Consider the following 18,111-nt stretch of genomic DNA (forward strand, 5'->3'; position numbering starts at 1 on the left):
GGGGTGTAATATCGGAAGGGCGCAACCACTCATTATAATCGTTGCTATGGTATTTGTTTGGCACGAGTTGAATATGATGTTGAGGATGCAATTACAAGAATGAAACAGGTTGTCATGTATTTGCATGTTCATAAAGCAATGATTACAATAATTGCTCATAATTACAACAATATTGAAGGAAAGCGGTAAAAGGAAGCATTAAAGAAAAGAAACAAAGAGCCAAGTCTGTTTCGAAGTAGAAGAGGGATAAAATTAAATAAAAGTAATAAAGAAGCAATAAAGTCACAAATAACATGAAGTGGTAAAAGCCTAAATAATATCCCCAGTGGAGTTGCCATGCTATCGACGCCTTCTTTTTCTCGCGAAATCGGGTTTACGACATTTGGGCGGACAACTCTATTCCTTTTGGGAATTTAGGTTTGAGATTTAGAAGAGTTGTCACCTAATGATTAAAGTGCATTGGGACACTAGGAAGGGGTTTGAGTTTGAAGAACCAGAGTTTGGGTAAGGGCTAGAAATTATCTAGAGGGGAAGGTGTTAGGCACCTCTCAAGATCCACTAGTGTGGTTCCCGGCCATGTTATATTGTGAATTCACATAATCAAGTAAACAATTAAGGGTTCGAATATACCACATTGCAAATAAGTTGAAAAACTTTTGAAAGTAAGCAGGGAGAGCAGGAATTAATGGAAAAAAAAATTTGAATAGTTTTACAAGAAGAGATGAAAGCAAACAGAGGGAGAGGGGTCCTAGGTTTATGATTAATATGGATCATCCACGCAACACCCGGTAACGAATTATACGTGTGGTGTTATCACGTGATCATAATCTCCATATTCTACCCTTCCCACCCCGTAAAGNAGAGAAAGGATATAGAATGGCTCCTCAAGCCTGATCCGTCTGCATGGGCTGATCAGTGGTCCCCTGGTCCTCTGTACTGGCAGGAACCTTAGACTGGTTCCCGGCCTGCTGCTGCTCTGCTGCTGGGACAGGGGCCGGGTCATGGACCGGCTGAACATCTGGTGGAGCAGTGGAGGTACCCTCCTGAACCTGTGCCACCTCTATCACAACACCCTCATTGCTAGGAAGCTTCTTCTTCTTCCTTGGGTGCCTAGGCTCCTCCTCCTGTTGTGGCTGTGCTGCTGCTGGATCTAGAGATGGATCCCCCAATAGCAAGTCTAGTGGCATTTGGTCTGCCAAAAGCTTGTCCACATCTGCTCGCAGCTTCTTTACCGACTCCCGAGACGCCCTTGACTTTCTCATCTTCTTATGTTCCTTGGCAAGCTCCTTCAAAGCCTTGCCATGCGAGGCTACCGCCGTAGTCAAGGTAGCCTGGGTCTCCAAAATCTTCTCCTGATTGACGAGGAGCTTCTTCAATGTCTCCTCAATGGAAGGACGAATTTGAGCAATGGCTGGTGCTGAATGTGCCTCAACTATAGTAGCCAATGTGGACAACTTGGATGTCGCTACTGACATCCAGTTGTTTAGACTGGCTAAAGACTGACTGAGCTGGTGGGCAGTGAACCGATGAGTCTTTGAAACAGGAACTGCCTGGTCAGTTGAAGTAGAAGGACCTGGGGGTAAGGGCTCACTGGTGGAAGTGGTCGGGATGGAGGATGGTCCAGTAGAAGGCTCTACCGCAACTGGCTCCTCAGACTGGCCAGCTGGGGCAGAGGTGGGTGGCTGGTACTTTTTGGATTTTGGGTTGTCTGAACCCAACTGGCTATACCATGAATAGGGGGCCACCGGCTTTGTCTTGAAATCAAAACATTTTTTCTTCACCTCCAAATCCCTAAAGTACATGGACACAGTGTTCGGGAAGGGGTAGTTTGTGTTGGTCTCCTATCCGACTGCAGAGATCACCCTCAAGATGATGTTGCCCACATTGAGAGGAAGCCCGGCCATGATAGATGCCACAAGAACAGCCCGGGCAAGAGGAACTGAGTGATCATGTGTGGAGGGATCAAGTCTACTACAAACGAATGTCAACCAACCCTTTGCCTCAAAATTGAATGTGTTCCGTAGAATCTTCTCCCCTGCCTTCAACTATTTTGGAACAGTGCCCGGGGCTGCCAAGTACTCGGCCAACCAGGGACGCACCTCCTCACCCATTGCTAACTTCGCTAAGTATTCTGTTTCATCCTCCTCTTTGAACCCCAAATATTCATTCAAGGACTTCCCATCAAAAACCACCATTTTATCCCGCACCTTCGTCGCCTTTGTGTCCTTAACCACATGAGAAACATTGCAATAGAACTCTTTTACCATATGCTCATTGGCATCAATACATCTCTCCTTGAAGAAGCCCCAGCCATCTCTAGTACGGAATTGCTCTTGCACCTTTGGGTTGAGAGGTAGAAGATCATTGTCAATGAATTGTCTCTCCGGGATCAATTTCCTCACGGGCCACCACTCTCTAAATTTGTGGAATGCTATCTCACTCACAAATCTGTCTGCCCAGGCTTCAGGTTTTCTGGTTCGATCAACTCCCCCGACTTGAGGCTCACCTCCCTCACCATATCCTGCACTCTCCCCAGATAATGAAGTTGTGGGGGAGGTGGAGTATTGTTCTTCACTTCTTGCTACGGACTCATCAGACGAATCCGAGACTACGTTGACCGGTCTCTTGGAGGTGGGTGAAGGTGAAGGGGTGTCATGTAATTGGAATGGGTCAGAGGTGTGAGTGGGGGCTGATTCTGAGGTGATGCTCCGGGAGGGTGCATACTCACTCCCCGAAGAGTGGGAGGCAGCCCTATCAGCAGCCCGTATCAGCTTATGGGTCTTTTTAATGTTTGCCCGGGCCTGGGGAGTGAGTTTAGCAATTCTCTTTCCCTTTCCCCCTCGGGAGGAACCACCTCTCCCGGGTTGTTGTTGTTCTTTACCTCCTCGTTTCTTAACCATGATCTGCAAAAAATACACGTCTAACATTGTTAGTTTAAGCACATGCAGTGAATTAGATGAATCACACAGGAGGGGAAAACACAGTTAATTTGCATAACACAGAAGCAGAACACAGGGGCGCGGACCGCGTAGGTCTGGAGCCGGACCGCGCAGAGCATATGCCCCCGGTGAACCTCTCTGAATCCCCCCAACGCGGTCCGCACTGATATGGACCGCGACCGCGTTGGGCCAGTGCGGACCGTGCAAAAATATGACGCGGCCGCGCTGGCTAAAGTAGGCACCACAGAAGAATCCATGCGGACCGCGCAGAAAAGATGCGCGTCCGCGCTGGGCCATTTAATTGAACTGAGCTAGGGTTTAGCGTTTTGGTCTATTTTTCATCAAATCTTTGAGTCCTAGTTGTCCCTACTCAATTACTCAGATTGAAGTTCATGCCCAATGTTCAATATAAACACAAAAAACTAAGCTAATCATTAAACCTAAGAAAAATGAGAAGAAAATAAGAAGTTATACTACTAGGAAGCAAGCACAATAATTAAAAATTAAAACTATGAATGAAATTAGCAAGGAATATTACCAGGGATTATGAAGATTCAACTACTTGAAGCAAAGGTCTCAGTGAATAGTAAAAATTTAAGCTCAGGAAGCCAGAGTGCGTGAAGGGTAAAATGAGGCCTAGGGTCTCTATTTATAGAAAACTTGTGGGACCCATCACCTACCTACCAGCGCGGCCACGCAAAAATGGACGCGGACCGCTCTGGATTTCTATCCTTCACATTGAACTGAGCTGCCCACGCGGACCGCACTGTTTTGTTACGCGGCCGCGTGGGAAACTTCAGAGAGCATGAACATTTGGGCCTTCCCAGCGCGGACCGCACAAAAGTGCTCCGCGGCCGCGCTGGCAACTTCAGAGACTCAACACCTCATTGTACCAGCCTACGCGTACCGCACTATTTTGTAGCGCGGCCGCGTTGGCAAACTTCAGAGACCTGACATTTTTTTTTTGCTTTTGTTCTGCACTGGTTCAACATTATCCCTGCAACATCTCACAAACCATTAGCTCAAAAATCCTAGTCTATAAAGAAAATCAAAGAAATAGAAAAAGACATGGGTTGCCTCCCAAGAAGCGCCTGATTTAACGTCGCGGCATGACACATGTTACCATCTCATCATTTCAAATGAAGGAGTGCCACCACGTGGCTGTCATCAATCTTCCCCAAGTAATGCTTCACGCGATGCCCATTAACCCAGAATACCTCACCATTTTTGTTTTTGAGATCAAGAGCACCAAAAGGAGTCACAAATACCACTTCAAAAGGGCCACTCCACTTAGACTTGAGTTTGCCCGGAAATAACCTCAACCGGGAGTTAAAAAGAAGAACCATATCACCAACCTTGAATTCCTTTCCCCGAGCATATTTGTCGTGAAGGTACTTCATCTTGTCCTTGTACAAGGACGAGCTGGAGTAGGCATGAAATCTAAACTCATCAAGCTCATTCAATTGCTCCACACGGAGATTGGCTGCAACATCCCATTCCAAGTTCAACTTCCTCAATGCCCACATAGTCGTGTGCTCAAGTTCCCCCGGAAGATGGAAAGCTTTACCAAACACCAACCGATACGGAGACATAGCAATTGCAGTCTTGTAAGCCGTCCGATAAGCCCAAAGAGCATCGTCCAATTTCTTCGACCAATCGGTCCTATTAGCATTCACCGTTTTGGACAAAATACTCTTTATCTCCCGATTTGAGACTTCCACTTGTCCGCTAGCTTGTGGATGATAGGGGGTGGTCAACTTGTGTTTCAATAGCTCAAAAGACTCCATGCACTTCTCATCAAAGATAAACTTGACATCCTTCTCTAAAAATTTGCAAAGCGGGTTCACAATTTTTGAAAAATCTTTAATGAATCGCCGGTAGAACCTGGCATGACCAAGAAAACTCCTCACCCCTTTGACAGAAGTAGGGGGAGGGAGCCATGAGATAACCTCTATTTTTGCCTTATCAACTTCAATTCCTTGCCTTGAGATTTTGTGACCCAATACAATTCCCTCGTGCACCATAAAGTGACATTTCTCCCAGTTGAGCACAAGGTTGGTTTCTTCACATCTTGCCAAAACCCTATCCAAGTTCACCAAACATTCCTCAAATGAATCTCCCACCATGCTGAAGTCGTCCATGGATACCTCCAAGATATCCTCCACCATATCGGTGAAAATTGCCATCATACATCTTTGGAAGGTCGCTGGGGCATTACATAGCCCGAATGGCATTCTCGAGAAAGCGAACGTGCCATAAGGACATGTAAAGGTTGTCTTCTCCTGATCCTCCGGGGCAATGAGAATTTGATTATACCCCGAGTAGCCATCTAGAAAACAATAAAAGGCCCGGCCCGCAAGACGATCGAGCATTTGGTCCAAGAATGGTAGTGGGAAATGATCATTTCTTGTCACCTTATTCAGCTTTCTATAGTCCATACACACTCTCCAACCCGTAACTGTCCGAGTAGGAATCAACTCATTGTTGGCATTGGTCACTACCGTCATTCCACCCTTCTTTGGCACACATTGGACCGGAGAGGTCCATGAACTATCCGAGATCGGGTAAACCACACCGGCGTCAAGCCACTTGATAACCTCTTTCTTTACTACTTCTTGTATCACCTCGTTGAGTCTCCTTTGATGTTCAAGAGATGGCCGTGCATCCTCCTCCAAGATGATCTTATGCATGCAAAATGCGGGGCTTATTCCCCTGATGTCCGCCAAAGTCCATCCTATTGCCCTTTTTCGCTTTTGAAGCACCTCCACAGTGGCCTCAACCTGCAAGTTAGTAAGGCAAGAAGAAAGAATAACTGGAAGAGTAGAATTAAAGCCCAAGAATTCATACCTGAGGTGTGGAGGAAGTGGTTTCAACTCCAACACCGGTGGCTCCTCAATTGATGGCTTGGTTGGCGGAGTTTTGCGATTCTCAAGATCCAAAGATAGTTTCCTAGGCTCATATGAATATGAACCCATTCCATGCAATGCATTCACGCACTCCACTCTACCGGCATCATCATTGACATCCATGTTAAGAAGCACGGCTTCAAGAGGATCTTCAACATTAATCAAGGCACTTGTGTCATCCACTATCACCGCCGTGACAATGTCCACAAATGAACACACCTCCATACTATTGGGTTGTCTCATTGATTTGCACACATGAAATACCACCTTCTCATCACCCACACGGAATGTTAACTCCCCTGCTTCCACATCAACCAATGCCTTCCCCGTAGCTAGGAAAGGTCTAATAATAGGCACTTCGAAATCCACTTCACAATCCAATATGACAAAGTCGGCCGGCAATATAAATTTGTCCACCCGGACAAGCACATCATCGATTATACCTAAAGGCCTCTTCATCGACCGGTCCGCCATTTGGAGTCTCATTGAGGTTGGCCTAGGTTGCCCAATTCCCAAAGTCTTGAAGACTGAGTACGGCATCAGATTAATGCTAGCCCCCAAGTCACATAGGGCCTTAGCAAACTCCGCACTCCCGATAGTGCAAGGAATAGTGAAAGCTCCAGGGTCTTCTAGTTTCGGGGCCATAGAATGCACAATCGCACTAACTTGGTGCGTCATCTTTATTGTTTCACACTCCATAGAACGCTTCTTGGTGACTAAATCCTTCATAAATTTTGCATACCCAGGCATTTGTTCAAGTGCCTCCACTAAAGGAACATTGATTATGAGGCTCTTCATCATGTCTATGAATTTCTTGAACTGATTGTCATTCTTTTGCTTTGCTAACCGTTGAGGATATGGTGGAGGTGGTCTAGGCAAGGGTGCCTTGGACTTGGGCACCGCCGGCTCGGGTATATCAATAATGTGTTCCCTAGACGGGTTCACGGCATCTTGAGTCTCTATCCCGGCCTCATCATCAATATCAATCCGCACATCATTTGTCACTATTGGTTCAACCACATTGTCAACATTCAAAGGTACATAATCATCATGCAACTCAACTTTATCATTCACAACCCGATTCTCATCCGAGGCATGCACATCACCGCCTCTTCCACTCCTAGTTGTAACCGCCATCACATGATTGTTACCCCCCTTCGGGTTCACTACCGTGTCACTTGGTAGCGCACCTTAAGGTCGGGTATTTAAAGCTTGAGAAATTTGTCCTATTTGCACCTCTAGGTTCCGGATAGATGTGTTATGTGAAGCCAATTGTGCGTCAGAATCTTGGTTCTTTTTCATCATCTGCTCGAACATCATCTCTATCCGTCCCATATCACTTCCGGAAGAACTAGGCCCTTGTGACTGAAAGGGGGGTGGATTGTTTGGTTGTTGGAACATGGGGGGCCTTTGAAAGCCTTTCCCCCTACCACCATTATTCCACCCTCCTTGATTGCTATTGTTGTTGCTCCAATTGCTGTTGTTCCCGTTCCAATTGCCTTGGTTATTACCTTGATTACCCCAATTGTTGTTCTGATTGTTATTGTTCCAATTGTTACCACCTTGTTGTTGATTATTGTTATTCCAATTGCCGCCTCCTTGTTGATTGGCCCAATTGCCTTGGGGGCGCCATTGTTGATTCCCTTGATTTCCTCTATTTCCTTGGTAGTTATTGACATTTTGGCATTCCTCACTTTGATCATCATAACACTCGTTCGAATAACCACCACCATCATTGTTGTTGTCAAACTGCTCACCGTTACCTTGAGGTTGTTGTTGCCCTCTTTGCCTCCTTTTTAGCATAGAAACATTCTCATTGCATTGACTTAGCGCGGATTTTGTACTTGCTGCAATTGCGCCTTCGCCAACTGATTCATTGTTGTAGTAAGTTCGGCAATAGCTTGGCCATGGTCATTCAACTCCTTATGCAAATGGATGACCGTGGGGTCACCTTGGGTACATTCGCTCGGCTTGCCCCCATTGGTCGGGCCGAAGAGGTTGTCGGCCATTTCATCAAGTACGTCACATGCCTCTTGGTAAGAAAGTTTCATAAAGTTCCCACCGGCCAATTGGTTCACAATGCACTGATTCGTGGTGTTGATGCCCCTATAGAAAGTCTGCTGGATCATCACCTCAGTCATGTCGTTGTTAGGGCACTCCTTCACCATTGTTCTATATCGCTCCCAGATCTCGTGCAATGGTTCCGTTGGCATTTGCTTGAAAGCTAGAATCTCGTCCCGAAGAGCCTCCATATGACTTAAAGAAAAGAACTTGGCAATAAATTTGTCCGCCAATTTATCCCATGTGGTGATAGAATGATTTGGTAACCTTTCAAACCAGTCCAACGCTTTGCCCCGAAGAGAAAACGGGAAAAGCCTTAATCGCAACGCATCCTCTGACACGTTTGTTTGTTTGCTGCCCCAGCAAGTATCTACGAACCCCTTCAAGTGCTTGTGTGCATTTTGGTCGGTGGCGCCCGTAAAATATCCCCTTTGCTCGAGCAAGGTCAACATGACATTTGTGATTTGAAAGTTCCCCGCCCGGATTCGGGGAGGAACGATGGCACTCACGTATCCTTGATTAGGAAGAACTCTTGGGACTGCTCTTGGCGGTGGCGGAGGAGTGTCTGGAATAGGATTGTTGTCATTTGCGTTGGCCGGACGGCCTCTACGTGGAACTTGAGGTGGTATAACCTCTTCGGGCTCAAGATCCTCTGCCTTTGGGGATCCAAACTCGACCTCAATCGGTCCTGGCACCTTTGCAGAGGAAGGTGCCTAGAACTCAAGTGGTATGGACATGTTCACTTCAGCGTCTCCAGAAGGCTGGATCTGGACTACAAGCGGATTAAGCGTGACCGCTGGTTTCTTTGGCTCATCACCTTCAGCAATCAATCCAATCGATCCTTTGGGGTCCCAATCATCTTCTATCTCTATCATGTGAATGCCTCCCCTTTTGTGGTCAGGCAGAGGGTTGTTGCGAACATTAGGAGCAGGCTCCTTTACCACAATGATCTTATTGTCAATCAAAGCCTGAATCTTGTCCTTCAGGGAGCAGCACTCGTCAATGGTGTGCCCCTTCATGCCGGAATGGTATGCACAGGTTTTGTTTGGGTTGATCCATTGGGAAGGATTTTCTGGAGTTATGGCGGAGATGGGGGTGACGTAACCAGCAGCTTTGAGCCTTTCATACAGCTGGTCGATTGGTTCGGCGATGGCGGTGTATTATTTGGGAGGTCTGCGGTCGAAGTTTGGTCGAGGTCTAGGGAAGTTTTGGCGAGTGGGAGGGGATTGATAGTGAGAGGGTTGAGTATTATAGGCTTGGTAGACAGGTGCGGGTTGAGAAGATTTGGGTGAAGTGGGTTGGTATGTAGGAGGTGGAGGTGATTGATAGGCAGGTGGTGGAGCTTGGTAGGAAGGTGCGGGGTAATTTGGGGTAGGTTGATATGTAAGTGGAGATATCGGGTAGGTCTGATATTTGACTGGTGATTTGGTTCTCTGTGCAACCATTACGGCACTTACGTCCCTCTTCTTGGATGTACCACCGGACTGCAGAGCCTTATTGGTGGCTTGCAAAGCTTCAAAGTTGGTGACCATACCAGTTTTAATACCTTCCTCGATCCTCTCCCCTAGCTTGATGACGTCGGATAATTTCTGGCCTTCAATTAGCATCAACCTTTCATAGTACTGTGGGTCTTGAGCCCGAACAAAAAACCTGTTCATTTGTTCTTCTTCTAAGTCGGCCTGACCTTAGCAGCTTATGTTCTCCAACGAGTGGCATACTCGCGGAATGTCTCCGTGGGTTTCTTCTTTAAATTCTGGATGTAGAATACATCTGGCGCATTCTCTGTGTTGAATCTAAACCTATCCATGAAATCGGACGCCATACCTACCCAATTCGTCCACTTCTTGGGGTCTTGGCTAATGTATCAAGATAGAGCATCCCCTTTCAGACTTCTCATAAAGAGCTTCATACGAATCTTTTCATCCCTTCCGACTCCGACCAGTTTGTCGCAGTATGTCCTTAAATGAACTCTGGGATCCCCGGTGCCATCGAACATCTCGAACTTGGGAGGTTTGTACCCCTTAGGAAGTTCGACATCTGGCTGAATGCTAAGGTCCTCATAATTCAGCCCCTCGATACCTTTGTTTCCTTCAACACCCTGGACTCGGCTAGTCAGCTTCTGGAGTTCTCCGGCCAGGTTCCTGATAAAAAAGTCTTTGTCATCAGACTCCGGTGTGCTTGAAATTGGTTGAGTATAGTGTGGTATGGTTTCCACATATATGGGGGGTGTTGTGGGGGTGATCATTTGTGGAGTTTAGTGGTTCAGGAATGAGTAGTGGGGTGTTGTTTGAAGTGTGACATGTGCTGCAGTGTTGATGGGGAGCGGGTGGTTTCGGGATGTTTTGTGGAGGTGTAGGATTTTGAGCATTGGGAAAGTTGACATCTGGGGTAGTAAGAGAAAATGACAAGTTTGCCAAGTTCCGAACTTGGTCCAGATCTTCCTGAAACTTCAATATCTTCTGTTCAAGTTGGGAGGCACTTTCCTTGGAAACCTGAATACCCTGGGGAGCCTCTACCCTTTCAACTGCGTTCTCCTTTCTGATGTTGTTCAAATCTTCCATTTTTCCCTTGTTCTTGTTTCTGATAGGACTCGGAGGAGGAGGAGGTGGAGGGCCCTTGGATCTTGTGGAGTAAGAAGATGATGCCAGAGTGCAAAAACTAACCTTTTGGGGAGGGGAATAAAACAAAAGTAAAAACAAAAAGGTAACAAGTTAGTGAGGATTGTGAGAAGAAAACGTTGCAATATTTAAACACATAGTGTAAGAATATAAAGCGTGTCCTAAATTGGGAGCCTCGTTGTTCCCGAGGTAGGCCTAGAGACAAGTAGATTTGGAGAACTTAGAATGCTAAATGCCTCATTTTATTGTAAAAAATAAGACGAATCCCAAAACGACACTAAAAATTGCAGGAAATAAAATGTCACTAATGGCCATTGGCCTTATTACATTTTAAAGCAAAAAGAAAAGATCCTAACTACTTGGTCCCGGAAGGACCTTCCCCAGACTCGGCATCTTTAGCTCCATCGAACAGCTTCACCAGCTCACACAGTCCCAACAGCAAATAGGCTCTAGCCAAGTGTCCTCCTTCGTTTCCCTCAGCATATACAGATCTGTCGCTATCCCAGAATAAAGTTGCAGCCTCTATGATTTTGTTGCGGGTTGGATTTCCAAAAGAGAAGGCAAATTTCCCAAATATTTGCAGACGAGAGTCTGATCACTGGAGTGATGGTCTTCCCACCAGCTTAGCAACCTTGGGTGAATGTTGGTTACCATGCCAAATCTGGGGACTTACCCCGTCGGACTCGACTATTTAAACCAATAATCAGCATAAACGGCATTTAGTTCTCCAAATAAATGCACAGAATATGGTGGCGTCCGTTTGGGTTTCAAGGAAACCCAGTGGACTTTGCACAAGGCTATCTTAAAGAGTCATTATGCGGACAACATAACTGACTCGACTAGGTTTGACAGTGATGCATGCACATTTGAATAGAGTAAGGTTTCTATGGGGTGTTAGACCGGTACCCTTGAGCGGACAACTCAAGAGGGAAAGGCGCAAAACCGTCGACTGCACCGCTGATCGGCTGGTTTTACCGCAAATACGCCTTTGCCAAATTTAGGGGGGTGTAATATCGGAAGGGCGCAACCACTCATTATAAGCGTTGTTATGGTATTTGTTTGGCACGAGTGGAATATGATGTTGAGGATGCAATTACAAGAATGAAACAAGTTGTCATGTATTTGCACGTTCATAAAGTAATGATTACAATAATTGCTCATAATTACAACAGTATTAAAGGAAAGCGGTAAAAGTATTAAAGAAAAGAAAACAAAGAGCCAAGTCAGTTTCGTAGTAGAAAAGAGATAAAGACATTAAATAAAGGCAATAAAGAGACAATAAAGTCACAAATAATATAAAATAGTAAAAGCCTAAAGAATCTCCAGCGGAGTCGCCATGCTGTCGATGCCCCCTTTTCTCGCGAAACCGGGTTTGCGACATTTGTGAGGACAACTCGTTCCCTTTTGGGAATTGGGTTTTGGAGTTGAAGAGTCGCCACCTAATGATTAAAGTGCATTACAACGCTAAAAGGGTTTGAGTTTGAAGAACCAGAGTTTGGGTAAGGGCTAGAAATTATCTCGAGGGGAAGGTGTTAGGCACCCCTCAAGATCCACTAGTGTGGTTCCCGGCCATGTTATAATTGTGACTTCACATGATCAAATAAGCAATTAAGGGCTCAAATAGAAAGGGTTTGCATATAACATTGCAAATAAGTTGAAACTGTGAGGTAAAGTAAAGAGGGCAGAAATTTGTGAAAGATTTAAACAAATTCTAAAGAAAGCAGATAAAAAGAAAAGTAAAGGGAAGGGGGTCCTAGGTTTATGATTAATATGGATCACGTCAATGCAATATCCAGTAATCACTCCTCAGAAGAGGGGCTACATAGGATATTAACGCATCGGTCATCATCTCCATATCTACCCTTCCCACCCCGTTAAGGTATTAAAGCGCGGAATGGTATCGTTACTTATTGCATGCTATTACCTGTCCCAATCCTATCAGTCCTGGAGGCATTGAGACTACTAATCCTAAAGGGGAGGGAGTTGGGGCTTTTCAGAGTTTCAAAGGATGAAAATCTAGGCGACAAGCGATAACAAATAGCAGTTAAAGGGAGGACAAATAGCAGTTAAGGCTCATACAGGCCCCCTCACTTAGAAGTGCAAATATAGCATGACTTCAAATACTGGTTTGGTCTGAATTAATTAAGGCGTTGGGATAGGCGGATTCATCACATATTTCTCAGATGAGGAGTCCAAATTAGCCTTGTCTGGATATAGTTATCAAAGACTGACACAGTTACTTAATTACCTAATAGTTTGCCTAAGTGAGGCCTATAGGCATGTTATCAGTTAAAGCGTATTGATTTTAAGGAAAAAGTTTGCTGGTTTTATCAACAAAGATCTGCAGATTTATGACTGATTCTAGATTCAAAACGAAGCTGATTCAGTTGATTTGCTCCTATAGGCATGATCTCTAAGCGTCATTGGTTTTAAAACAGTTACATAAATGCAAGGGTCCTATAGGCATGGCATCTAGAATGAATTGGTTATTATTAAGCCTAAAATTGTTTGCCTAATGGCGTGTATATGCAGAAGTGCAGAAAAGACCTAACATCATGATTCTATATGCAGAACCTATAGGCATAATCTCTAAAATGCAGAAATGCAGAAAAGACCTAAGATCATGATTCTATATGCAGAACCTATAGGCATAATCTCTAAAATGCAGAAATGCAGAACTTATAAGCATGAGTTCTAAAATGCAGAAATGCAGAAGTGCAAAAAGACTTATAAACATGTTTTCTAAAATGCAAAAATGCAGAAATTATAAATAACCTATAGGCAAGTTTTCTAAAATGCAGAAATTATAAATAACCTATAGGCAAGTTTTCTAAAATGCAGAAATTATAAATAACCTATAGGCAAGCTTTCTACCCTTTGCATGCATCATCCCCCATCCCTTTCCACTAACCATCCCCAATAGTTATTACAAATTATTACAGGCCCGAATGAATCAGAAAAGAAAAGTAAAATTACATCAGAAGTTCCAGCTACATCCAAACAGCCTAATGCAGACTCAAAGTCCAACAATATGAGATAAACCAACTTCCAGGATTAGATTTCTAAAAGACCTTCACATATTTGGGGTGTGTCAAAGTTCCCAAGAGTCTCAAAGGGCTCCGGGCAGTGCTTACACCCCCAAAACATTGCAGAATTAAGAACATAGTGCAGTATGGAAATGTCAGCCCTCAGATGTCCAAGTTCAGAGGAAGCTCAAGGTCCCAAGGCAAGGCTCATAGGAGGGGGCAGAACTTAGAGTCTAAGAGTGAGTGTAAGTGCATAGGGGGGGAATCAGGGAGAGCCATGGCAGGCTGGTGGTCATGCCCAGCAATTGGGATGCTAGCACACCCCTAACTAGCCTGTTGGACAAACTTAAGAGTTAGGATCCATTGTGGATCAGGTTATGGCCTGGGCAGTAATTAGGATACTGCCAGGCCAAGACCTTAACTCAAGCACATAGAAGGGAATAGGGGTAAGGATTCGCACTAGAAACAGAAGCAAGGAAGGATCATAATTAGCACAAATCACTGAACATGAGCAGTAAAGTAAACAAAAAGGCTGAAACTGTAAAGTAAACACATAGGGGTGAGGCAGAAAATTTAAATAAAAGACATACCAGTTTCAAAGGAAAACAAGTAAGAAAACAGTAGCCTTGGGAGAGCCAAGTTGCAAACAAAGCAGTTCCAAAAGATCTCAAGCAAAGCAAAGTGTTGGATTCAAACAGTATCGTAAGAAAGCATGTAATTAGAAGTGTTTTTCGTTCATGTGAATCTCTGTCCGTTTGTAAAGAGGGAAGACAGGCCTTTATATAGTTTTTGAAAACAAGCAGTACATAGGCAAAGAGTGCACAAACATGGAAATAGCAATCAATTAGTGTCAATTAAGACAACTGGAATCCTTTAATTAAGGAGTCTAGTTCAAACGGTTAGTCAAGGCAGAATAAGGAAAAGAAATCAGTTCAGTAAGGCTGATTAGGGCAAAGAAGCCACATAGTGCATAAACAAGGCCAAATACATAGTGGGTAATTAAGGAAAGTTGAAATAATAGTGTGTTTACAAAGTAAAAATAGGGCATCAGTTCGAAAATCAATCAAGAGGACCCCGGTTCCAATTGTAATCACAAGGAATTAAGGTAATAAAGGAAAGAGTCACATAAGTATAGAAATAATTCAAAAATTGGTACAGAATTACAGAAGATCATGTATTAAGGAAAGCATCACAAGCATGGGATTTTTACACAATAAGACCAAGTAAACTGCCGGTAGGGTAAAGGAGGTTCAATCTAAAAAAATCAGTGACAAATCATTAGCCTTATTAAAAGGATTTCAGAGTCAATCACTTGGTTGGTGAAAACCTTTTGAAAGAGGAGTTTTCTCATATATAAAGCACACAGCTCAAACAAAGAAAGAGTCTAACATTGAAAGTTTCAGAGTCACAAGCAAAAGAGATTCAAGTTCAAATACAGGCTCATAGTAAGTCTGAAAGCCTAGGGTTCCAAAGTGGAACCCTAATACAATTTACCCAAAGAAAACCCCCAAATCTTAGGGTTTCAAATTGAGTCAGACAAAGAGGTGAGAAAACAAGGTCATTGAAAGAGGCTCAGAAGCCCTTTTCAAAGACTTATGAGAGACAAGCATACATAATAAAGAACACTGATTCAAGGTCATGAGACCATGTTTGAGAAAACTCGGAGTTAAAACAAGTTCAGAAGAAAGAGATGATACGAGTTTTTAAACAACAGTAGAGAAAAAATATGCTTAGCAGGAACACGAATAGAGTTCAGTAAAGTGAGCAAAAATCACAGATTTCAACCATAGACACATATAGGAAAGAATAAGGGAAACAACACCAATTAATATGTGAGCATGGGAGGGACAGCAAAGAACAGAAAAGTCTTGCATAACAGAAAAGAAACAAGAGAGCAAACTCGAGCATAGTAAGAAGCAAACATATGAGCATAAAACGCACATAAAGAAGGAACAGGAAGAATCAAAATTTGAAGAAATCCCTTTTTTCAGAAACCCTAAAATTGAAATTGAGCAATTTTAAAGAGGAAATTTGGGGAAAACCTTTAAAACGTCAAGTAAAGACCAGGTATGGCACAGATCTAAGAAAATAAGTAAGTATAGAACCTCAGATGGCCTAGAGTTGCAAAGAAAACCCTAGAATGAGAAAGGTCTTGAGGAAAGTCGGATCCTGAGTCGAAGAGACTCATATTGCTCGAACACGCCGGGAAAATGGCCGGAGAGGCCATAGGTCTACAGATCTGAGAAAGATCTGAAGGGAATCATCAGAGTCGAGCTTCAAATCTTCGAACAACTTAGGTTTAATGGTGAGAGAGGGAGAGCATAAGTCATCCATGGCCTGGAACGCCATGGATTCCGGTGGAATCGTGGTGGAATAAGGTGGGAATCGATTAGGGTTTCGGAGAGGCTAGAGAGAGTTTGAGAGACGAAGAGGGTTCAAAGGAGGTGTCTCTGATAGAATGAATTAGGTTTAGGGGGTATAGGAATTAAAAAGGAAAGGGGGAATCTCGGCCGTTGATCAAAATGATCAACGGCCTGGATTAAAGGCAAAGGTTTCAAGTTGAGCAGGACTAAGCAAAATACTTGGAGTGTAAGTTCAGTGGTGAGACTCAAGGAGGGAAGGGGAGGTGAGGGCTGGGACTCGGCAGGNATTGGGTTGGTTTTAATTTTGGGCGGAATTGGGGTCAAATTGAGGCTAAAATTGAAAGGAAATGAGGCTGTAATTGAAATAGAAATAGGCTAGATGTTAAATAGCCAATTTTGCCCCTTTTCATTTTATAAAAATAGTAATAATGATTTTAAAAACCAAATTAAAAGCACTGAACTAATTAATAATACATAAGTATTAATCCAAAAATACTATAAATTATTTTATAATTGTAAAATGATATTAATCGTAAAATAGGCTATAATTACAATTATATGCAATCTAGCTTTAGAAATACCCAATAAATTTGTAAAATATACAAAAATCACCTTAATTATACTTTGGTGCAAATATGAGAATAGAAATAAATTATTCACCAAAAATGATAATTTTGGGAATAATTATTGGATTTTGTACTGCTAGAAATAGACAATAAATTGATTTTAAAATCTTAAAAATTAGGGAAAAATACCAAAACTCTTGGGCATGCTTATATATGCATACACATGCTATTTTGAAAGTATTTGAGTATGAGAATACATAGGGAAAAAATTGGGTATCAATATCGAAACCCGGACTCCGCGAGGGAAAAGGGGGCGCGACAGCATGGCGACTCTGCTGGGGATATTCTAGGCTCTTACCATAACGAACTTGTTTCTGTGAATTAGTCTTAAGCATGCTTTATCCTGTGCACCCTCCCCCTTATTTGGATTTAATTGCTTATTTTCAAGCATTTATGATCTCCTTTATTTCCTAAAACTGACTTGTCTCTTTGTTTTCTTTTTTTCGTAACTGTCTTTCAATTATTTAAATACTGCATTTATCATTTTTAACGTGAAAATACTTGACAACATGCTATTTATTGTTGCACAAATCATGCTCAACATCATATTCCACTCGTGCGTAATCAATCCTATAGCAACGCTTGATGAGTGTTTGCGCTCTTCCTATATATCACCCTTTTAAATTCGGAAAGGCGTATTTGCGGTAAAACTAGTCGATCAGCGGTGCGTTGAATGGTTTCGTGCCTTTCCCCCTCAAGTTGTCCGCTTGAGGGTCCCAGTCTAGACCTCTATAGCAGCCTTACTCCGATTAATTGTACATGCATCATGGTCAAACCTAGACGGGTTAATATGTTGTCCACATAATAACCCTTTAAGACAAGCCTCACCCAAAAGTCCATCGGGTTTTCCGTAATCCCAACGGACACAACCACGATTGTGTGCATGAATTTGGAGAAGTAAGTGCCAATATGCTAATCATTGTTGTATAAATAGGCGAACCTGGAGGGGGAAAGGGCCTAACCATCTTTTGTTTTGCAGAAAATGAGGCACGAAGTCCACCGGTTCGGCATGGTCCGTAACATACCACCACTGATTGCCAGAACGCTGGGGAAGGCGAAGGAGGACTTTTGGCAAGGGCATTCTTACTGCTGAACCAGCGCGAACAGGGGGAATTGATCGACAACAGCATCCAGCCTGGAGAAGGTCCTTCTGGGACCAAATAGATTAGGTTTACTTGCTTTTCAAATGTAATAAGGCCAAGTGCCATTAGTGTCATTATCTTATTTAGTATCATTTTGGGTCGTCTATTTTACATTAATAAAATAAGGCAATTATTGGCACTAAATTTCTCCAAATCTATTTGTCGCTAGGCCTACCTCGGGCACAACGGGGCTCCCAAATTAGGACGTGAATTTACATTCCTGCAATATGTGTTTAAATACTGCAAACTTTTCAGAATTATCACTGACTTGGCTACCTTTTGTTTTTCTTTCTTTCTTTTTATTATTCCCATTCCCCAATTGGTTCGTGCATACTGGCATCATCAGCTTATCACACAAGATCCAGGGGCCCTCCACCTTCTCCTCCTCCTAGTCCACCAAAAGGCAAGGGAAAAGCAAAAATGGAAGATT

This window comes from Nicotiana attenuata, chromosome 5 (assembly GCF_001879085.1).
Source record: "Nicotiana attenuata strain UT chromosome 5, NIATTr2, whole genome shotgun sequence".
Lineage (NCBI taxonomy): Eukaryota > Viridiplantae > Streptophyta > Magnoliopsida > Solanales > Solanaceae > Nicotiana > Nicotiana attenuata.